Source organism: Lissotriton helveticus, chromosome 3_2 (genome assembly GCF_964261635.1).
Source record: "Lissotriton helveticus chromosome 3_2, aLisHel1.1, whole genome shotgun sequence".
In the NCBI taxonomy this organism is placed as follows: domain Eukaryota; kingdom Metazoa; phylum Chordata; class Amphibia; order Caudata; family Salamandridae; genus Lissotriton; species Lissotriton helveticus.
The window spans coordinates 389101498-389126071 of NC_136062.1; the positions used below are offsets into that span (position 1 = coordinate 389101498).

At 49.8% G+C, this 24574-nt stretch overlaps 1 protein-coding gene across 22 annotated transcripts in view; it reads left to right on the forward strand.

Moving 5' to 3' along the window:
- The window catches only part of PPFIA1 (PPFI scaffold protein A1), an 807831-nt gene that overhangs the window by 700010 nt on the left and 83247 nt on the right, over nucleotides 1–24574 (forward strand). The window lies entirely within an intron of this gene.

Below are 24574 nucleotides of genomic sequence, written 5' to 3' on the forward strand. Positions count from 1 at the left end.
GGACTTCTCCGTACCCCAATAATGCGAACATTGTTGTGCCTAGCACGGCTCTCGGAGTCCTCCAGCCGGCGGGCGAACCAGTCGTTAGCGGAGCGTAGATTACGGACCTCGGTTTGGAGATCAGACATATTGGTGGTAAGGCTGGCGGTCTTAATGTCTAAAGACTTGACCCGTTCATTGGTCTTCGCCAGATCGGTCCTGAGCAAGTTAACGTCGATCGCCACCGTATCCAACTTCGAGGCCAGCATCTCATATTGCTGGCCCATGGAAGTCTGAATTCCTGCAATGGCGCTCATGACGTCTCGCAAAGTCAGTTCCTCCGTCGACCCAGAACCATCCCCGATCTCATCCGGAGGCTTGCCCGCACCACCGGGGGATCCTTTGGGACGAGTGTAGCGGTCCATGATATTTGATTGAGTGGCTCCTCCTCGGTGTGTGACCTTGGTTGTCCGCTTATCGCTGTCGGGCTTGCCCGCCATGGTGTGCCGCGCGCCCCTGAGGGCCCTTTGAGACCTGGTATGAATGGCTCTTCTTCAGGTCAATCTCAGAAAAGTCCAGAATACGAAGTGCGGCGGGCCTGCGTATAAGCCAGGGACGGACCTCAGGCAACTGAAGCGAAATGGAAACTGGGTTCAGCCCAGAGAGTCCAAAAACGAAACCGAAAGTACCCCGAGGGCACAAGACAACCTCCGCTGGCCGTTGTTATTCAATTACGTCCCGGGTACGTTGGGGACCCGAGTCCCAGGCTGCTCCCCGGTGTAGGCCGTCAACTTCCAAACGGAGTAAGTCCGGTTCCCGGCATCCAAATCAAATCCGGAAAAGAGCATTTGAGTCAGCAGGGTCGTATCTTCTATAACCCATCATCTGTGGCAGGATTAATGACAGGATATATGCGGGAGGCGGCGAGGGTCTCGGGAGCTCTAAGCTCACGCGACCATCTTGGATGCGCGCTAAGCTCCTCCGTCCCAACAACTTATTATTTAAAAGGCAACAACAATAATTGATCTATCTGAAAGAAAAAGGTTAGTATTAGATTCCTTACCTTAGAATATCCCCAGGCGTCAGTCTGGATCCGGAAACTTTTGCGTAGCAGTACCCCTGCGCGTCGGTAGGCGTCGTCTGCAGGCGTCCCCTGCGGCTCCGCGTCGTCGGCGTCGTGCGCCGTGATGACGTCGCTGGAGTATATAGACGCCGCCTCCGCGCGCTGACGTCAGTTCTTCTTTTTTCCGCGCCAGTTAGCGCAGATCCGAAGAGCAGTACTCCGGTCTTTTGACCAAGGTTTTTTGATTACTCTAACTCTTTAGGTGCCGGTAGGATGCCCGGTTTTAAAAATTGTGACGGGTGCGACCGCCTGATGTCGGTCACCGACCACCATCGACTCTGCCTCCGGTGCCTGGGCGCGGACCACGACGTAGAGTCCTGGTCGACTGCCGGGCCTTAACGAGTAAGGCTAGGCGGGAGCGGTCCCGCAAGCTACTCGAGCTCCGGATGAGGAGTTCCTCATGAGGGCGCTGTCTCCTCCGGCGGGGCCTATGGCGCCTGCGGCCCGGTGGTCCCGTCCGGGGGCCCGAGCGGTTCGGGTGCTCCTGCCCCGGCGCCGTCGGGTGCTCCGGCCCCGACGCCGCCGTCGGGTGCTCCGGCCCCGACGCCGCCGTCGGCTCCGGCCCCGGCGCCGCTGGGCCCTTCAGGGTCGTCGCCGGCTGGTCAACCGGCCTCTCCGGCACCGATTCCATCGGGGCAACCCGTGGTGCCGCCTCTGCGCGGCGCCGTGACTCCGACGCCGGTTCCGGCTGGCGTCGGGGCTCCGGCGCCGGCTCCGGGCGGCACCACCCCCATTCCCTCTCCAATTCCAGACGCGGAGTCGGACCGGCGTCGTCCGACGCCGAGTCCGGCGCCGATGGGGCCCATTGACCCCGAGGAGCCGGTCTACATCGTTGAATCCGAATATGGGGATGATGAAGATTATGGAGAGGGTTGGGAGGGGTCTGAGGACCCTCTGTCACGCGAGTGTCAGTACGACGTGGACTGGACAGGTGACTTGGGTGATGCCAGTGGTCTGGACGAATCTCCTAACCCTGGTTTTGTCTCGCCTCCCACTGTGGCGTCAGAGGCTGGGGCTGCTTATTCTGTGGTGCTGATGAGGGCTGCCAAGGCCTTGAGCCTTGAGCTCCCCATCGCAAAAGTGAAGCCTAACATCCTCACCGAGGTCTTCAAACCGCAGTCATGCCCACAGGAGCCTCTGCTGCCGTTTAATGAAGCCTTGACGGACGTTCTGTTGGGCACGTGGTCCATGCCCGCTTCAGGTTCGCCTGTTGATAGGAACGTTGTCAGGCGCCACCGTCCGTGTTCGGACGACCCTAAGTTCCTGTCCACCCATCCCACCCCTGAGAGTCTGGTGATCCAGGCCTCAACTTCCCAATCCGCGTTCCCGTCGGCCCCGCCCGACCGGGAATCTAAGAGGTACGACCAGTATGGCTAAAAGGTCTTCTCGTCCCTGAGTCTGGGACTGCGGTCTTGCAACACCGCATGCCTCTTGGGCCGCTACACCCACTCTCTGTGGGATACGGTCGCGGAGTGTCTGCCGCAATGCCCGCAGGAGGTACGGGACAAGCTCGGCCAGGCTATGGTTGAAGGCCGAGACGCGGCGAGGTATTCCATCAGGTGTGGTCTTGATACGACCGACTCGCTGGGCAGAGCGATGTCCACGACGGTGGCGATTCGTCGCCACGCCTGGCTGAGATCCGCCAATTTTTCGACGGATGTCCAAAATGCCTTGATGGACATGCCGTTCGATGGCAGTCGCCTGTTTGGCGACAAAGCGGACAACGCGCTTGAGCGCTTCAAGGACTCCAGGGTCACGGCCAAGTCCTTGGGTCTCTCGACCCAGCGCCAGCAAACGGGTTCGTTTCGCTCCTTTCGTGGCCACGGAAGGGGCGGTCCCACACGTGCTGCCAGCCACGCACCGCAGAACACTTCTCAACGCGGTGGCGGCCGTGGATTCCGCCGTGGTGGCGGTCGGGGACAGCGGCGAGGTCAGGCCACACCTCCCCCCGCAGCAGCCTCCAAATCCTCCTAGTCCGAGCTTTCAGGCCCATGTGACGCCAGTGGGTGGCAGGGTTCACCATCACCACTCCCGCTGGCGCACTATCACATCGAACAGGTGGGTGCTGCAGCTCGTCCGAAGGGGCTACTCCCTCCCCTTCGAGACCACTCCTCCAGCCATGCCACCGCAGAACCACCGTGTGTCGGGGGACCACTTGACACTTCTGCAGGAGGAAGTTACGGCCCTCTTGGCCAAGGGGGCCATCGAGCGCGTTCCTGGGCCAGAAGTAGGGTGTGGTTGCTATTCCCACTACTTTCTGGTACCCAAGAAGGACAAGGGGGGCCTGCGTCCTATCTTGGATCTACGGAACGTCAACGGCTTCCTCCGGAAGGAGAAGTTCAAGATGTTGACTTTGGCTCAGGTCTTGGCTGCTCTAGACCCGCTAGACTGGATGGTAGCGTTGGACTTGCAGGATGCGTATTTTCACATCCCCGTCCTGCCGGCCCACCGGCGTTACCTACGGTTCACGGTAGGCCACGAGCACTTTCAGTTTATCGTGCTCCCATTCGGCCTTACCAGCGCCCCACGGGTGTTCACGAAAGTGATGGCGGTGGTCGCAGCTCATCTGCGCCGGTTAGGGGTTTCAGTCTTCCCCTACCTCGACGACTGGTTGTTGAAGGCGGGCTCGCCCCAGACAGTCGTCCACCACCTTCAGATGACGGCAGACCTCCTGCACGAGCTGGGGTTTTCCATCAACGTGCCGAAATCACACCTGTGTCCCTCTCAAAAGCTCCTTTTCATCGGGGCGGTTCTCGACTCGGCGCAGTTTCGGGTTTATCCTCCGGAACGGCGGGTCCGGGATATTCAGGCTCTGATTCCCATCTTTCAGCCGTTATCCCGGGTCTCGGTCAGGTTGACGCTGCGGCTTCTGGGACTGATGGCCTCCTGCATCCTTCTGGTGCATCACGCCAGGTGGCGGATGCGGGCTCTGCAGTGGGACCTGAAGTTTCAGTGGGCCCAGCATCAGGGCAACCTATCCGACCACGTCCTGATCTCGGAGGGCACTGCGAGACAGTTGCAGTGGTGGCTTACGGACCGCGATTGGGTCAGAGGCAGATCCCTCTCCCTTCCCCAACCGGAGCACGTAGTTGTGACGGACGCGTCCCTCCAGGGCTGGGGAGGCCACTTGGGAGAGGCGGAGATCAGAGGCATCTGGTCTCCGGCGGAGTCCCGGCTCCATATCAACATGTTGGAGCTGCCGGCGATTCGCCTAGCACTGAAGGCATTCCTCCCCTTTGTCAACGGGAGTGTGGTGCAGGTGTTCACGGACAACACCACCGCCATGTGGTACTGCAACAAGCAGGGCGGAGTGGGGTCGTGGACCCTTTGCCAGGAGGCTCTGCGCCTCTGGCAATGGCTGGAACGTCAGGGCGTGACTCTGACGGTTCAACACCTGGCAGGTTCTCTGAACGCCAGGGCGGACGAACTCAGCCGTCGGTGCTCGGTGGATCACGAATGGCGTCTGAACTCTGACGTGGCGAAAGGCCTCTTTCTGCAATGGGGAGAGCCTTGGTTAGATCTATTCGCCACAGAAGAGAATGCGCAATGTCATCAGTTCTGCGCGTTGGAGTTTCCAAGACGGCACTTGCTCGGCGACGCCTTTCGGCGCGAGTGGAGTTGCGGTCTATTGTACGCCTTTCCGCCTATACCACTTCTGCCCAGAGTGCTGAAGAAGATCAGGCGCGACCGGGCCCAAGTTATCCTTGTGGCTCCGGACTGGGCTCGAAGGTACTGGTATCCCGAGCTACTCAGCATGTCAGTCGGTCCCTCGTTCCGCCTGCCCCTTCAGGAGGACCTTCTGTCGCAGCAGCAGGGGACGGTCCTCCACCCGAACCTGTCCAGTCTCCACCTCCATGCTTGGAGATTGAGCGGCGACAGTTGAGGCCATTTGACTTGCCTCCTGAAGTCTGTGATGTGATTCTGGCAGCCAGGCGTCCCTCCACAAAGTCGGTATACGCCTGCCGGTGGCACAGATTTGTGGCATGGTGCACAGCAAAGGCTGTGGATCCCCTTTCTGCCCCTCTCTCCGAGGTTCTCCTCTTTCTTCTCTCTCTTGCCCAGCAGGGCTCTGCTCTGGGCACTATCAAGGGCTACCTTTCGGCCCTTTCCGCCTTCTTATGGCTACCTGATCAGCCATCTTTGTTCAAGTCCCCTATTGTAACTAGATTCTTGAAGGGCATCACGCACATGTATCTACCTGTTCCGTTTGTGATGCCTCAGTGGGACTTGAATCTGGTTCTGACTTTCTTGATGTGCGCTCCCTTTGAGCCGCTTCATTCCTGTCCTCTCCGTCTTCTGACTTTAAAGACGGCCTTCCTGGTTGCCATCACCTCTGCCAGGAGAGTGAGTGAGCTCCAGGCTCTTTCTGTCAAACCTCCTTTCTTGTCCATTCATCCAGACAAGGTGGTTCTTAGAACTAGACCTTCTTTCCTGCCCAAAGTAGTTTCTGCTTTTCACATCGGGCAGTCCATCACCTTACCCTCCTTCTTCCCGCCTCCGCATCCTTCAAAAGATGAAGAGCGGCTCCATCGTCTGGACCCAAAACGTGCGCTTTCATTTTATATGGATCGCACACGCCAGTTCCGGGTGGATGACCAACTGTTTGTTGGCTACGTGGGTGAGAAGAAGGGACGGGCGGTACAGAAACGAACCATTTCTCGGTGGGTCGTCCTGTGCATCAAAGCATGCTACTCTTTGGCTCGGAAGGAGCCTCCTGTTGGGCTGAGGGCCCATTCCACTCGGGCCACGGCGGCTACTACTGCCCTGGGCCGGGGAGTCCCTTTGCAGGACATTTGCCAGGCGGCTACGTGGGCCTCGCTGCACACCTTTGCGAGGCATTACTGCCTGGACAGTCAAGTCCGGAGGGACGGCTTCTTTGGCCGTTCGGTCCTCCAGGATTTTCTGGTGTAGGATTGTATTGGTTCGCAGACCCACCACCGGGGTTGGTATTGCTGGGGTATCTATTCTAAGGTAAGGAATCTAATACTAACCTGTTTCTTTCAGATGAACAAGTTACTTACCTTCGGTAACGATATATCTGTAAGAAACAGTAGTTAGTATTAGATTCCTTACCGCCCCACCCATCCTCCCCGTTCTGCGAACTGATACCTAGGGTTAAGGACATCCCTTTCAGGGCCCTAGTTTCACATGGCACCAGTGTTGGTTCTCACATGGCTCTGCGTGTTCTGGCGCGGAAAAGCTGTGTGCAAAGAACTGACGTCAGCGCGCGGAGGCGGCGTCTATATACTCCAGCGTCGTCATCACGGCGCACGACCCCGACGACGCGGAGCCGCAGGGGACGCCTGCAGACGACGCCTACCGACGCGCAGGGGTACTGCTACGCAAAAGTTTCCGGATCCAGACTGACGCCTGGGGATATTCTAAGGTAGGGAATCTAATACTAACTACTGTTTCTTACAGATATATCGTTACCGAAGGTAAGTAACTTGTTCTACTGTGTGGTTTTCACTACATGATTGTGAGGAATACATGAGCTGTATAATTAGATGCTAATGTCAATGATACCAGCGTGTGCATAGGACAAGCGTTAAAGTTTAATAGTGGATTGTACAAACTGTCCAGTGGGAGGGTTCAGGGTGTGTATTTCCCTCACCTTTTGCACTGCATAGATAGTGAATAGTAAATTACGCATACTCAGGAGGCACCAGTGCCACACTTAACGCAAAACCACCCCACCTTTTATTTTACCACTTCAATTTCTTGTACTTCACATATCTCACACTGGAATGGATACACAATATAATCATACAGGTCACATGACTGGGCATGCAGCCCTGTACAAGAGTACTGGTAGAAGGTGGGGAAGCACTTAAAAAGAATAGCGAGTACTTAGATAGAAAGAATATTCAAGAAATGAGAAATGGGGAAGTGCGCACAGACAAAGTAGAGGAAGATTTACAACAGTGGAGGTTTATGGAGTCTGAAGGGGACGTCGACACTTAGCAGAAAGAATCACCTGGGTAACCGGGCCGCCTAGCATAACATGATACCTATGGTGGAGGCTGTCTATTTTGAGAGGGTGGGGTCCCATAGGTGCAACCACAAAACCTCTTAACACAATGTCTATGACGGATAAGACTAGAATTGTAGAATGTTGCTTTCCTGTTTCACCTGTGCTATTGTGTGTGGGGGGAGGGTGGGATTGTTACAGTAGAGTCATGTGAAGTTTGAAGGAGTTACTGAATATTGTAGCCTGGATCCCAGGTATGTAATTCAATAAAGGTATATTTAAAAAAAAAAACTTCTCACTTGTTCTACTAAAGCCAGTACTGAAAGGTATCAAACAACGCGTTACATTAAGCCTTACTTGATACTGAAGTTGAAATTAATGTATTTTGTTGCTGTGTGCAACTTTAAAAAAAGTTGGCTCTTTGTTGCCCAAAGTCTTCTGTGCCCTTTCACGTTGCACACAGGGTCTGTCCCTGAGACAGCTTTCTGCCCTCCAGGGGCAAGATGTGGGAATGACTCCCAGGAAACAACACAATAGAAGCCATTGCGGGGTAGAGGTAATACCTCTCCCTGGCAGTTAGCTACACAGGTGTTATCCCAAGTGGTGTGCTACAAAGGAGAACCTGCCTTTGAAGGGAAAATGGGAAATCATGGGGAGACAGCTGTGGACCGAGAAGTAGTCCTAGGAAGACCCCTGTCGACTACAGAGCATCTTCAGCCTCCTTAAACATCTTCAGCATTCTCTTACCTCAGGACCACTACATAGAAGGCGTGGAGCTGCTGACGCTGGAACTGGACGGAAAACTGTTTTTTTAGGCATATGAGCTGTAGATCGTATACTTGTTCATAGATCACCATGAATTTGAATTTGAATTTAAAAACATTTATAAAGCGCTCATATACCTAGCGGTTTCTTGGCGCTAGTGAACAATTTGAACCTGAATGGGAACTACAGGAGAGCTAAGCTGGAAAGGCTTGCAGGAAGAGGTGAGTCTTAAGAGCCTTACGGAAATCAGGGTAAAGCGGAATGGATCTGATAGCTGAGGGAAGGGAATTCCAGAAGATGGGACCAAGGACAGCAAATTTTGCCCCGCCCATCCTCTTCTTCCTAAAACGAGGAACTGATAGCAGTGACTGGGAGGAGGAGCGAAGCTCCCTTAGCGGTGTATAGCTGGAGATTGCAGAGTTTATGAAGGCTGGAGCGGTTCTGGCACGAGCCTGGAACGTCGTGCAACCAAGTTTGAAGAGGGCCCGTTCCCTAATAGGCAACCAATGCAAGTTCTTTAATACAGGGGTAGCGTGATGGAACTTAGGGAGACCATAGATGAGGCGGGCCGCTTGGTTCTGAACCAGCTGTAGGCGTCGGAGGGCATAGGCTGGAGCACCATTGTACAGAATGTTGCCGTAGTCCAGCCTCGAGAGTACCATAGCAATCATAATGAGCTTTAGAGCAGGGGGGAGAAGAATCTGGAAATTTTTCGAATAATACGGAGGGTGAAGAAGCAAGAGGATACCACCGTGCTGACCTGGGAGTGCAGGGTGAGATTTTAATTTAACGTGATCCCAAGTGTTTTAACAGAACAAGAAGGAGAAGGGGGGGAACCAAATGAAGGGGGCCAAAACGTGGGGGTCCAGGGACTGGATGCACCACCCGTCAAAATCAGCTCAGTTTTATCTGGGTTAAGTTTGAGGTGGTTGAAATTCATCCAGTCCCTGATGAAAATCATAAAAGACTGAAAATGATGAATAGATTCAGGAGAATGGGATAAGTTAAAGATCAACTGGAGGTCATCTGCATAATTAAATACAGTGACCTCCAGTTTCTGTAGAGCAAAAATAAGAGGACAGATGTAAAGGTTGAAAAGGAGCGGGGAGAGGGAGGAACCTTGGGGGACACCGCACTGTACCCCACACGGAGAAGCAGTAAACCCCTCCAGATGGACGGCCTGGGTGCGGTCCCTCAGAAAGGAGGTAAGCCAAGCTAGAGGGGGCCCACTGATGCCCGCTGCCCTGACACGGGTGAGTAAGATGGAGTGATCAACCTTGTCAAAGGCAGCGGACCAATCTAAGAGGACCAGTGCCTGGGGACCGCCTTTGTCCATTCCCTCCCTTAGGCTGTCCAAGACGGAAACCACAACCCTCTCTGTTGAATGGCGGGGGCGGAAGCCAGCCTGGCAGGAGGCCAGGTAGTCGCTGCCCTCCACGAAGGAGCTGAGGACAGAGGCGACGTGGCTCTCCAAGATTTTACCCAGGTAAGGGAGGAGGGAAATGGGGCGGTAGTTGGTGAGGGAGGTAGTATCAGCACCCGGTTTTTTCAATAAAGGGATGATGATGGCTGCTTTATGAAGATCTGGAACAGCACCATCTCTGAGGGAATTATTAAGAAATTCCAGGGGCGGAGAAGGGCAGGCCCGAAAAATTTCCCTCAGAATGGGTGCAGGGCAGACATCAGAGGGGGAGCCTGATTTAACACGCTCCAACAGGGTGGATAATATTTCTCTGGTCAACAAGGGAATGTGGTCTAGATGAAGCCTATTAGGGGGAGGATCTGGGACAGGCGGAGAAGGGGGAGGGAGGGGAATGTTAGCTTTGATATCTGCAATTTTCTCAACAAAGAAATTGTTGAGGGCATCGCAGAGGGCTTGGGAAGGGGAAGGTTTAAGGGACGCTCTATCTGATAGGGCCAGCTCATGGACGGTTGAGAAGATTTCTTTGGACTGATTTCCGGCTGAAAGAATTTTGTCAGAAAAATAGTTCGTCTTAGCTGTGAGGATTGCGCTTTTATATGCGTTAAGCGTTGACTTATAGTAGACTTTTAACGTGGGGCAGTAAGAACGCCTCCAGGTGCGTTCTGCCTGACGGGCAACTAACTTCTTTCCCTTGAGCTCGTCAGTGAACCATTTATTAACGTTATGAGCACGTTTCACCGTGACCCGTTTCAAGGGGTCAACTTGACTGCAAGACCTGGATAGCCAGTCATTAAGGGCGGCGACCTGAGATGAGGGAGAGAGTCCCTTTAGAATCGGATAGGCAGATTGGAGGGAACGACAAAGAGCAGGAATGTCAGCCTTGCTCCAATTGCGGGCCCAGACATTCCTGGGGAGGATGGGGCGCGCGGAGCGGAAGGAATCTAAGGAAAAGGACATTAAAAAGTGGTCTGACCAGAGACAGGGAGTGACAGTGGGGGGGGGAGACCGGGATATTCAATGCCCAAATTTGGTCCAAGATATGGCCCTTAATGTGGGTAGGGACGGACACATGGGAGGTAAAGTTCAGACTGAGAAGAAAATCAGTAAAATCTCTGGAGTGTGCATCTTCCGCTAGGTCAGTAGGCCAAAAATTAAAATCGCCAAGAACAAGCACGGAGGCATTATTAACTGCTAGTGTGGTGAGAAGTTCTTGAAAGTCAGTCAAAAAGGAAGGGGTATGGCGGGGGGGCCGATAAGCGAGGACACAGGTGATGGGGGTCTGGAAGGAAACAGATCGTATCACCAAACACTCCGCTCCCTTTATAGGTGGGGAAGGGAGGGTTTGGAAATGGAGGTCCGACCGGGCGATTAAGGCGACCCCTCCACCTGCCTTGCCTGGCGGACGGTCGGCCCGCAGGACGTAATAGGAGGAGGGTAGTAATGTAAGAATATTGGGGAGGGAGTCTGGACAGAACCAGGTTTCTGTCAAAAATAGGAGATCAGGTTTATGAGAATCCAGAAACACAAAAAGTTCTAAGTGATGTTTCACCGCTGATCTAGTATTTAGGAGGAAGGCCGAGATAATGGTCGTTGGCCTCGTGGACTGGCCAGGTTCGGGTGGGGGGATAGGGAGAGGAGCAGGGGAAGTCAGAACTGAGGGAGACAGGGTGGTTAAGGGCCGAGCAAGACCAAGATTGAGGATGGTGGCCACTGAGGCAGCACTGAGTATACCATGAAGTTGATGGCAGTGAAGTTCTGCTGAGGTATAAGTGAGGGATTGGGCATAATGAGGTGCCCCTTGTCCCGGCCGGTCTCGGACGGGCGCAGACGGGCTTGCCTTTGGCGCGCCTTCGGCGCGCTGACGGCGCGCCCGCTGCGCCCGTCCGCTGCGCGTCCCGTGAAAGCACATTACTAATAGAAGGAAAGGTGAAGGGGGCGTGGCCTGTGAGAGGGGGCGTGGCCAGTGGCCTCGGTGTAATGGCGGCAAGACGCTATGGTCCGCTGCAGCTCTCAAATCGGCTGCGCAGGGCTGCCTAGCGTAAAGAATCAAAGTGCAAGTGCCCAGGAAGGGGAGGTAGGCGACCAAAAACAAGCAATACAACAAATGTTTAAAATAAGTACAAGTGCGCTATCTCCCGGCTTTCCGCCTCAGGAGTTCGGTTTGTCTCTGCCTCGCGCTAGTGTTCAGCGCGATTTAAAGACTACGGCGGGGGTGTGGCCTGTGAGAGGGGGACGTGGCCAGTGGCCTCGGTGTAATGGTGGCAAGACGCTATGGCCCGCTGCAGCTCTCAAATCGGCTGCGCAGGGCTGCCTAGCGTAAAGAATCAAAGTGCAAGTGCCCAGGAAGGGGAGGTAGGCGACCAAAAACAAGCAATACAACAAATGTTTAAAATAAGTACAAGTGCGCTATCTCCTGGCTTTCCGCCTCAGGAGTTCGGTTTGTCTCTGCCTCGCGCTAGCGTTCAGCGCGATTTAAAGACTACGGCGGGGGGCGTGGCCTGTGAGAGGGGGGCGTGGCCAGTGGCCTCGGTGTAATGGCGGCAAGACGCTATGGCCCGCTGCAGCTCTCAAATCGGCTGCGCAGGGCTGCCTAGCGTAAAGAATCAAAGTGCAAGTGCCCAGGAAGGGGAGGTAGGCGACCAAAAACAAGCAATACAACAAATGTTTAAAATAAGTACAAGTGCGCTATCTCCCGGCTTTCCGCCTCAGGAGTTCGGTTTGTCTGGCGTTGAACTCAAATTTTTGCAATTTTTTTTTTCTTGGACGAAGTCTTTGTGGTCACGAGGTAGGTGACTCCTCCTTAGGGCGATAGTTCGCATGGCCATCGACTCCATCTCCAGATAGTTTTTTTCCGCCATCGGGTACGGATGTGATTTGCTGCGGGTCGGTGTCGTTTTCGAACCCCCTTCGACGCGCAATCCCTCTCCACTGGATGGTATTGTTTTGATTGCGGACCACGCCTGCAGTCAATGGAAAGGACTTCTTTAAAAAAATGCGGATTGCCAATGCCCAAGCTTTGTTGGCCAGATATGACAGAGCTCACTATGCTTGAGCTTGAAAAGCTAATGCAACATCTTCCTGACCAATTTAAAGACAAAGCTAATGACCTTATACAGGCGGGAAAATTAAGAACAAAGGCACCCATCAAATGTGTTCTTGATGCAGCTGCTACTGTCTCTCGTGTTATTAATACCAGCGTTTTTCTACGTAGGCATGCTTGGCTCCGAATCTAAGGATTCAAACAGGAAGTGCAGTCAGCTATTCTTAATCAGCCCTTTGACCAAGATCATCTTATTGGGCCAACAGTTGATAAATCTTTAGAAAAGATGAGAAAGGATACGGAGACTGCCAAGTCCTTGGGGGCCTTAGAATCCCCTAGAGGTTCATTTAGTTACTCGTTTACAGGGCTGGCTCCAAAACCATTGGTTGTGAGCATCCCTCTTCTTCCTATAAGAGCCCCAATCAAAACAATTCCTCCAGAGGATACTTTTGTGGAGGGTACAGAGGCAACAATGGTAAGGGGAGAGGTTGCAGTAACAATGCCCACAACTCCCCTAACACTAAGCAGTGACTTCCCTTCACTTCCCCCAGACCATCCCACTCCTGTCGGGGGATGCCTCTCACAGTTCCTACCTGTCTGGAATTCTATCACCACGACAAGTGGGTAAAACAAATTATCCAGTATGGTTATTTGCCTGGAACTCACCTCTAGTTTCCCACATATCCCTCCCAGACAACATGCAATGTCCCCGGAACACCTGACTCTCCTGAAACAAGAGGTTCTCTCTCTATTACAAAAACATGCAATAGAACCAGTTCAATTACATCATCAAGGCGCAGAAGTTTACTCCCTCTACTTTCTAATTCCAAAAAAGGACGGCTATCTCACGCCAATACTGGACCTCAGACCGTTAAACCTCTACATTCAGTCATACCACTTCCACATGGTCACTCTCCCAACAGGTGCTCCCACTTCTTCAACAAGGCTATTTTCTCTCCTCTCTAGATCTAAAGGACGCCTACTTGCATATTCCCATTCACCCCGCTCACAGAAAAGATCTCCGGTTCGTGGTGGATGGTCAACACTATCAATTCAAAGTCCTTCCGTTCGTAGTGACTACAGCTCCCAGAGTCTTCGCCAAGTGCCTCGCAGTAGTGTCAGCTCACGAAGAAAACACATTCACGGGTTCCCTTATCTGGACAACTGGCTTATAAAAGCCAAATGACACAGCAGCTGTGTGCAACACGCACACAAAACAATCCAGCTGCTTCACAACTTGGGCTTCACTGTGAATCTCACCAAATCCCACCTTTAACCATCCAACACACAACAATCCCTAGGGGCTACAATAAACCCTTCAAAAGCTTTAGCATACCCCAACACTCTCAGGATAAGCAGTATGCAGGCTCTAATATCCAAATTTCAGTCTCAACACACATTACCAGCTCGAGTGTTCATGCAGTTGATCTGGATGATGGTCTCTTGCATACTCATTGTCCCTTATGCAAGACTCCAGGTGCGTCCCTCTACAGGAGTCTTTCGCACATCAGTGGAACCAGGCTCAAGTTCAGCTAACAGATCTGGTGTTGGTGGACAGACGCACACATTGCTCTCTGCAGTGATGGAACACACAAAGCCTTTCTAAAGGACGGCCATTCCTCGATCCGGTTCCACAGATAGTGCTAACAGACACATCGTTCACCAACTGAGGAGCTCATCTTCAAAACCATACCATTCAGGGCATGTGGACCCCTTGGCAAAAACAACTCCACATAAATTACCTGGAATTGTTGGCAATTTCTCTAGCGTTTAAATCCTTTTTACTGCAGCTGGTAGGCAAAGCTGTCCTGGTCCGTACAGACATGACCGCATTGTACTACATACAGAAACAAGGGGGGGGGACACACTCTCTAGAGCTTTCACACCTAGCTCAAAGCATATGTAGATGGGCCATTACGCAAAAATAGATCTCCTTGCAGAACACCTCCCAGGGGTACACAATCAGATTGCAGATCTGCTCAGTCGTCCAACACACCAGATCCATGATTGGGAACTTCATCCTCCAGTTCTTCTTCCATTTTTTCACATGTGGGGTCAGGCACAAATAGTTCTGTGCGCCACACTTCAAAACACAAAATGCCCAAGCTTTGTGTCCCGGTATCAACACCCATTATTCAAGGGCAATTCACTATTGATGAACTGGTCAGGCAAATTTTCTTACGCTTTTCCGCCTCTCCCACTAATTCGGTTAGTGGTTCGGAAGCTCAAACAGTATTCCCTCACAATGTTCCTGGTTGCTCCAACAGGAGCCCTACAACCATGGTTCACAACTCTCTTGGAACTATCAGTAGTACCTCAACAAAAACTGCGCCTCTCACCCAAGCTTCTCACCCAGAAATATGGGGAAGTAAGACATTCAGATCCCAATCAACTCAACCTTGTGATCTGGCTCCTGAAGTGTTAAGAGTGTACTTACCTCATTCTCCTACCAGACTGCATGATCACCATTAAGGAGGCAAGACGTCCTACCACCAGAGCATGTTACGCCACAAAGTGGAGACGATTTGTAATTTACTGTACAAATAACAAAATTAATCATCCAGATGCCTCTATTCAAAACATTATATATTATATCGTACACCTACAACAATTTAATCTAGCATATACATCCATAAGACTACATCTCTCGGCAATAGCAGCTTATCTCCAAAACAGACAACACGTAACTTTGTTTAGAGTACCCACTATTAAAGCATTTATGGAAGGACTTAAAAGAATAATTCCACATAGAGTTCCACTCTCTAGTATGGAATTTAAATATGGTTCTTACCAGACTCATGGGTCCCCCTTTTGGATCTCTGCCCAAATGTGAACTACAGTTCCTCACTTGGAAATCAGCCTTCCTAGTCACTATCACATCTCTCAGAAGAGTTAGTGAACTCCAGGCATTAACTATACAAGAACCATTTTTCCAAATCCATCATAATAAAGTGGTTCTTAGGCCTAATTCAACATTTTTACCTAAAGTTGTTTCTGCCTTCCATCTTAACCAGTCTGTTGAACTCCCAGTCTTTGCCCCACAACCAGACTCAGTGGCAGAACGGGCTCTTCACACGTTAGACTTTAAAAGAGCAATACTTTACTACATAGAAAGGACAAAATAATTTAGGAAAACGAAACAACTCTTTGTGGCTTTCTCACCCCCTCATAAGGGCAATCCTATTTCCAAAGCGGGGATCGCAAGGTGGATTGTTAAATGCATCCAAAGATACTATCTTAAAGCCAAACGCACACTCACCACTCCCCCTAGAGCTCATTCCACACGCAAACTAGGGGCTTCTATGGCATTCTTAGAGAACATTCCCCTAGATGATATCTGCAAAGCAGCAACTCGGTCTACACCGCACACTTTCACAAAACACTATTGTGTAGATGTGCAAGCAAAACAACAAGCTAGTGTAGGCCAGGCTGTATTAAGAACACTTTTTTAAACCACTGCAACAGATACAGGTAGCCACCGCTAAGGAGGTTACTGCTGTATAGTCTATGCATAAGCATACAATCTACAGCTCATATGCCTCGAACGGAAAATGCTATTTACCAGTATGCATCTGTTCTTGGCATGTAGTGCTGTAGATTCGTATACACCCACCTGCCTCCTCGAATACCTCTATCTGTTCCAGTATTATCTTACTTAGATACATTATATATGGCCATATTTTCTATTTCTTACTAACTCCATCATAACCCTCCATGGCAAAACAATCTGCAGATGAAGTAGTTTCCCATGAGCACTATCGTCCTAAGGAGAAGTCACCTACCTTGTGACTACAAAGACTTCTTCCAAGACAAAAACAAACTGCAAACATCAGAGCCCAACACCAGATGGCGATCCATGCACAAGTATACGAATCGGCAGCTCTACATGCCATGAACAGATGCATACTGGTAAGTAGTATTTTCCTTTTTCTCATCGAGGTAACTGTTTCTTTTGACTTTGTTAGTCCTCCTGACTGGCTCCTTGCTGGAGTTGGTCACATAAAGTAACTGCATTTATACTTAACTAGTTTTTCTTGAAAAAGGTTTTAAATGTTAAAATATTTGAATTTGCCAATGCTTGTTAGTGGTTAAGTGAAAGGCTGTGATTTACCTAACCTTGTCAATTCTATATCTCTGCAACTCTCCAGTGGATCTTTTACATTTTGGTGTCTAAAATTGCAATTAGATCTAATCTATTTTTGAAATTTGGTGTCGGTTTTCTTGAGTGTCTTGTTTATTTCTTCCATTGTTTTGCTGCGGTTTAAATGTTAAACACGTGTTCCTTTTTGTAAGCCAGACTACTCAGAGCCACAACTACCAATGGTTGAGTAACGTTTAACAAACAAAATCTCACTGGTCCTAAAGGGGTTAGTAGTATATTACACAGTAAAGTCACACAACCACACCATAAAATACACCCCATTTTCTCAAACACTTTCTCGTAGAGCCTCCTGCAAATATGGTGTTTTGTACACTGTTCCTTGTAATGCTTCATTGCTCCACCGAGAATTTCCAAGACCTATTAAAAGTCAGAGTGGTAAAACTAAGGGACGACCTAATATTTTTAGCAGGCACCCAGGACGGAATGTTAGTGGCCCTGGACTGCCCAAATCTTTTATAGGGTATACTGCCTGTAAAAGGCTTAGATGGAAGACAGAGGATTCTCTCCACCAGAAAATGTTATGTTATGTTTAAAAAACTAGAACATTGATTCAGCTAGTAAGGTTGTCTTTTGGGAGCGTATAGTACTTTGCTAACTCAATTGCCTTTCTCTCAAAGTACAATAGACATCAGTGGGAGGAGAATGAATACCTGATGAAACACCCGCCAGATGAGTATGAAACCGAAACCCCTAAAAACATTGATAAAAGAGAAGTCCTCTACAGTGCAAATATTCCATGTGTTCTAGAAGTGGCAGACATATCCCCCCTCTAGATGAATAAACACAAGCATATTGCTATGCCTACATTCCTAGCTACCTATTTATAGATTTCATCCTGAAGTATAGCAGCACCTAACTGGCTACAATTTGATAGAAAGCACCTCTTTGGGCTACAGGTACACACTGTTTAAGAAAAAAATCAAGGACAGAGACTAGGCTGTGTGTCCATCACCACTCCAGGCCAGGAATTCAGAAAATGCAAACGCCCAGTTCAAAGGCAGGTACTGGTACCGCTCTCCAATTCCACGAGCAACAGCAGCCGTTTGCAGCATTCCTGCAGTCAAGTCGAAAATGACAAAATAGCAGAGGTACAGTTTGTGGAAACGGAGAGAAGACAGAAGTGCCCTGGTGGAGGTAACACTACTACCAAACAACTACCAACCTTCGATTTTCCCCGACCACCCAGTAACTTTTGGAAGGGGTTATTCCAGAGTTGTACTTTATGGAATGGTGATAGCTACCACTTACTCTCATGTCTTGCCCACTACTGCATCTCAAACCAAGCCTTTGCTTGGCTGTCATCCCTTCTCTCTTCTAGTACGCAGACAGTATTTCTGGTTCCTTTTCAGACTAGATGTCAAAATCTAATTCGGTGGTGTAAAACTGGGCTACTCTTTGTGCCATATACTGTTCAACATTTACGTTTCCCTTTGGTCAAGAACATCAACCCCTACGATGTCAAGCTTACATCCTGTACCAACGACACTCAAATTCCATTCTGACTTGACAGTGCTCTTTATCAGGGCCAAGCCAGCAATTGAGCCTGTCTCTCTGATTTTTTCATCCTGAAAGAAATCTAACAGCTGTGGATTAACACAAAACAGAGGCATTGATAGTGCGTGGTCCTCAGTTTGGTGGCTCTTGGTTCTAGGACCACCCTGCTCCCTCTGACTCTGTACTTTGTGAATCCGCTTTGACTCCAACCCTTGCGCCTCACATTTCAAAAAGCTCTGCCAAATGCTTCTACTGTATCTGGCTAGGGGGGGGTGCTGTTTTGGTGTCGGCTGCCCTGTTTTCAATGGGAGTTACCGGTTTTAAATTTTGGCTGCAGGCTTGGTCCGGGAAGACTTCCGGGAGGAAGCAACAGCTGGGCAGATGATGGAGGCCTCGGGGACGTAGGTGCACCTTGGGTTCTCTTCTTCAGGGTGCAGGGCAGCTAGATTCAGGGGAGTCTTTTGAGGTCAGATTTCACCTTACCGGGCCAACCGCGGTTGGGGTGTGTGTCTCAGTGCAGAGGCTGCAAGCGACATCTGGGAGTCCTGGAGGGGTCTACCCACATTGGACTCTGACTCTAGAGTGCTGGGGGACCTTGCTGGGGCCAGTGAGCCACTCGCATTTGGGCCGTAGGTGTCGGGTGCAGTGGTGGTTCCAGGTGTCTGGTTTCTTTGTCCTCAGCAGGCTCCGAATCTTCCTTGGCTGTTTCTTTTGAACAGAGCTGCTGTTCACAGGAGATCTGATCTTTGTTGAAGGCAGTCATTCCTTACAGGGATTCTGGAGGTCGCTGGCTGCAGGACAAGGTGACTTTTCGCGCAGCATCCCTGGAAACTGCAGACGGCCAGTAGGGCCGGGGCCAAGTCAGTTGTTCTCTGCAGTCTTCTCTGCTGGGCGTCTTCTTTCATCCTTCTTCATGGGTTGCCGGAATCTGTTTTCTTGGTTCAGGGCTGCCGCCTAAATATTATATTTACGGGGCGTTCTAGGGGTCTCGAGTTTAGTAGCCAATGGGCTTCTGACCTTAAGGTTGACTACACCTTTGGTGTTCCCACCCCTCCTCGAGAAGTGGGCACAATCCCTAATCCTGGTTGGAGAGTGTCAGCCATGTACAAGAGGGTGGACACTGAGGAGTGAGCTACACCTCGCCTCCAACACCTGAGGGTGAGGTTGGCAGAGGTGGGCTCAACTTCGATGCTGTGCTAATTTTTCCCGCCTGTCTCCCCACCGAAAAGGAGGGTCTGCCCCCGATGCCAGCTAGTTCCTCTGAAACCCTTCCCTCAACTTTCATAAGTGGCGACTGTGCTGTAACTACTGAACACCTTCGATCTTCCTCCAGAGGTGATAGATGTCATCTTGGCAGCCATGTGTCCCTCAATAAAAACTGTATACGCCTGTCTTTGGGACACATTTTTAACTTGGTTCTGCACAGATCAGGTTGACCCCTCCATGCCAAGTGATCTGATGTTTTAGTTTGTTTTGTCTCTTGCCAGTAAGACTTTGCCTTGGGCACAGTCAAGGGTCATCTTTCTTCCTTTTTGGCCTTCTTAAGGTTGGCAGGTCAGCTCTAGTTTAAGTCGCTGGTTGTGATGCAGTTTTTGAAAAGGCTGCAACACATTTTCCCCTCCAAGTTTTCTTCTATTTGTCATGCCCCAATGGGACCATAATCTGGTCCTCACTTATCTGATGTGCATTTCATTTGAGACACTTCACATCTGTGCTTTACGGCTCTTAACTTTCAAGACTGTGTTCCTCATTGCCACCTCATCGACATGTGAGTGAGCATTAGGCTGTTTGTATCATTCCGCCATACACTTTCTTCTTCCCAGACAAACTGGTGTTGCATACACTGGCATCCTTTTTGTCTAAATTTGCGACACCGTACCACTTCTTTTAGACCATCCTCCTACCGGCTTTCTATTATCAGCCTCATCCTGCCGGCTTTCTGTGATCCACATCACCCGTCTAAGTAGGAGGAGAGACTTCATTGTTTGGACCCTAAGAGAGTGCTGATTTTCTGCATAAATCGTATCAATGACTACTGGGTGGATAAACAGCTCTTAGTGGCATTTGCTGGTGTGTAAAAAGGCAAAGCAGTGCAGAAGAGAACCATTTCCCACTGGATTGTGCTCGGTCTTAAGATCTGCTATGCATTGGCAAAGAAGCACCCTGAAGAACTGAATGCTCGTTCTGCCAGGGCCAAAGGTGCTACGACTGCGTTTGCATGCAGAGTACTGTCTGAGGCTACTGGCTCCAAGAGTTATTGTCCATACATTCACAAAGCATTATTGCCTGACTGGTTGGCCTAGTGGGTCGTTTTGCCCATTTGGTCCTGCAGCACTTTCTGGTTTGAATAGGTATTGCCTTGGTATCTATTCATAAGGTGAGGAATCTACAGCTAGAAGTCTCCATAAGAACAAGCAACTTACCTTTCAGTAATGCTGTTTATGGAAGACACTCTATCTAGTTGCAGAATCCCCGCCACATTCCTATCCTCCCAGTTCTGTGGGTGGACACTCCCCATTAATAAGATCCCAAGTCTAGAAATGTTCACACTGTCTACCAATTTTCTTCTGGGCTCTGTGTCTAGGGGGTGATAAGTCTTGAAAGCAACTGATTTCAGTGTACCGGCCCCCCCACATAATTCCAGGAGCAGCATGACTTCAGTGTGTAGCTGCAAGACGCCATCTTCCGTCACCCAGCGGTACTGCTGAAAAGTTTCCACATCCAGTCTTGATGTTTGAGGAATATTCAAAAGGTGAGGAATCTGCGGTTAGAGTGTTTGCAGGAAGCTGGCTCTGTATATACTATACCAAAGTAAGCTATAGGGTGCACAGTCCAATCCCAAAGATAGGCAGAGGTAAAAGTAGATGATACCTTACTCTCGATTTGTGGTAGTGTGGGCGTGCAGTAAGGGTTTACCAGAGGGTAGTGTTTAGCATTTATTGTACACACTCAGGCAAGGAAAGATAGCACTCACTCAAAAACTGAACTCAGACTAATTGTTTGTGTAAAAATACTTCTGTTGGGATATTTTATTTTTAGAACTAAGCAGGACTTGGTACAGGTCAGCAAAGCAATTATTTTCAAGGTAGGTTGAATAATACAAGCAAGCCGAATGAAAATGTCTTGTGTTTTTACATGTTGCAAATTCTTATGATGTTTTTTTTTTAAAGGTAGAATCTTTAAATAAAATTATAATAACTTTTGGACTACTTTTGGTTACTTTTTTAATTACTTTCAGGAATACGTTTTTTTACTCAGTGTGATGTGCATAGCTATCACACTAGGACATTTACTGGATAAAAGGTAAGTAAAACCGTTTTTCTCAAGGCACAGTTTCTTCCGTTTCCATACAAGACACCCTCAATATCTAGACGTTTTTCAGAGGAAAACAGTCCGTTCAATCCTTTAGGAGAAAATAGGGTTAACCTTTTTCAGGTAAGTAAACGGTCTTGAGATTTGAGTTTCTGGTGTTAGAACGAGGGTTGCCCCAAGGTCAAGGATGCACTCAAATAGCACCCTCAGCGTCACTAGGGCAGCTGTGTGGAGAGTGCTGAGGCCCAATGTTATCCACTGGGGAATAGGAAGCCTCCTGTTGGTGGCTGCTTATGAGCAGACTACAAGTTTTGGGGAGCAATGTTCCTAGAGGTGAGCTCAAGGCAAAGGGGGATCCAAGTTATCACATAAGGTGCACCCACAGCGGCACAGGGGTGACCTGGTGCTGGATCCTAGATCGACGTCAGGAGCCCTGTTTATTTAAATGGGGAGCTTCGATCAGAACTAACACTACAGGCTTGGGTACGTAGTGGAGGTGACCACCCGTTGGAGAGTAAGTTATAATGTCGAGGGATGCCGGGACACCTTCGGTTGGGCCGCCGTGGGGCGTCTGGTGCAGGGGTGTCTTTTGGCATCGGGTTTCACTAACCAGCTCTCTTCCTCCGTGTAAGTTGAGGAGAGGGCGTGACGCGGAACCGGTGTATTCTTCGAGGGAGTGGCATACAAGCTCCGGCTTCATCGACTGCGAGTATCCGGCACCACCGAGGCTGAAATCAGAGCAGAGCTGGGGTCGGGTGACCGGAAGAGGTAGCGCAGTCAAATCCTTTGACCGGGAGGAGGCTGCAAGAGCCCGGTAAGACTGTCGGAAAGTGCGGGGCCCCGGAGCTGAAAAGGGTCTTGTTCCGGCTCATAGAAGTTGTGCTGGGTGAGGTGGGAAGAGTCTAATTTACCCAATTGATCGGCCTCATTTTAACCATTGGCCGTCACCGGAAGCCTGAAAATAGTCAAGCGAGTGAAACAGTGAGAGAAGCAGGAATTGTACCGATTTTCTCCCCCCCCCCCCCCTCCCCCCGTCCCCCCTCCCACCCTATTATCCCGGGGGGAATTAGCATACTTACTTGTATACAGTAGATAGACGGAGGCCAAGGGAGAATCTTCGGAGTTGCATAGCTATGTCAGAGTCAGCAGAGAGAAAAGCGTGAACCCACGAGGGTGCCATTAACTATATTATCTCCGTTGGTTCAGTGAAAGTGTACTAGTATTTAATGGTGTGACAAGGCTGAGGATGAGGAGAACATAAGCCTTATGAGTTAAACCGCCTATTTGGCTACTGGAACAGTGAATCCATCTGTACGATAGAAATTGCACCAGGAGAGGGGTCAAAGCAAATTTGAAGTGCTATTTACAACTGTGATATAATATTGAGGGTAAATTGTCTTCTTTTACAGAATAACAACGAGTTAAACAACTCAGGTTACTTGATGTAAAAATTCCCTATCTGGTCCAGGTTAATGTAAGATGACATAAGGGATTGAAGGGATCTAGTGTGCTAAATGAAATGTTGGGCTGAATAAGGTTTGCTAAGGGAGCTATATCCCTATGGAATTGGAAAAGCTTATATGAACAAGTAAAGTGATTGTACTGTTATAAATGTGAATGTACAACTGTCTTTGCAACTGAGAGAAAAACAAGAAACTAACTAAAACAGAATATAAAGAATTTTCTACTTTTCTAAAGAAGGTGTGGTGTCATTTTTGGTGGATGGGTATTGGGTTACTGCAACAGGTGCGATGCAAGTCTAACACTATTGCCTTGGAGTAGACCTTCCCACTCTGTGCCAGGCTACCCTATGTAGACTGGATGACCCAGGTCTAACACCTGGGCACCCATAACAGCGATCCGTGCACCAGATGGTGCACCAACATACACACAACAAGAAGTACACTCTCAATTAACGAAACCTTACACGGAACTATACAGGTCCACCACCATGGCACCGCCAGAGGAAATCCAGCAATTCCTCTTGGAAATTGTTCTTCCCAACCACACCCCAAGCATCAACTGGAGCTGGATGCACCGGTCACCCCCGCAGAAACAAGCAAACTTGCTCTGGCCACAGGGAAATACCCAGGTCCAGACAGCCAGCCACTAGGATTCTACAAAGCCTATGCTACGCTGCTAATGCCCCAGCTCAAAACAGTATGCGATGCTGCACTGTCTGCCTCCACACTTACGGCAACACAACGAGAGGCAGTATTAATATCCCTCCCTAAACCCGATATATATCCATCGCGGCTTGGCTCATACAGACCGCTTGCACTTCTGAACACAGATTATAAAATGTTAGCTTCCGTAATTTCGGCCAGGCTAGCACTGCTGGTGCAGTCACTGGTCCATCCTGACCCGAATGGATTTGTGCGATCCCGTAACACCTCTCTTAATATAAAGAGATTTTTCAGACTACAAGAATACGCAACACATCTCTGACCCAGCTCTGGCTTCCTCGACCTGGAACTAGAGAAGGCTTTCGATTCGCTTGAGTGGCCTTATTTGTTTGTGGTCTTTCGCCAATATGGTTTTGATGTAAACTTTCTGAACCTGGTTATGGTACTGTATTCACACAAACTACGGTTCTCTAATGCAGTCAAGCGCCATCTGAGTTCTTGGTGCCAGGATGCCCCTTTTATGCCCAGAAAGTGCCATTCACTAGACCATGGGCTACCAGGGTCCCTGAAGCCATCTGCCTGGAAAATTTGGTATCTAGCTAACTCGGATGTTGGAACCCCTCTCTTGATGTGCTTGCCAGTTGCCCTTCAAAGGCAGCTTCCCCTTTGAAACTTCCCTTTTGGGCCATCACCCTTTGTGACTGCCCTTCAGGAGGAGGTACCACCTCCTCCAGTGGCAGTCCTTAATCATTATCTTGCCTGGGAATTGTACACCTGTCTCCACTGGAGAGCACCACGTCTGTCACGTAGCCAGCCTCAGCAAATGGCCTCTGGAAAACTAGACAACAGTGGCAATTTTCTAAAAGTTGCAATTGTCAAATAGTTTCATTAATTTAGACTGCAGCATCAAGTTGGGCCTTAAAGTACCAACATTGTCCCATTCAAAAGTTAGCCCACTGAGTTGTCAGCATGTAGCTCCACTCACCAGTGGCATTGCCAGCCTTTCTCACAGAAAAAAATGACAGTTGCTGGTTTTTAGCATACACAAATTTGAAATGCATGTTCTAATTAATAATAGGCTGCACCCTGCCTTAGGACTCGATAGGCACACTGTCGGAGTTGACTTGCACATATTAAAAAGAGAGTTTAGGCTTTGCCATTGCTTAAACGGAAAAGTAG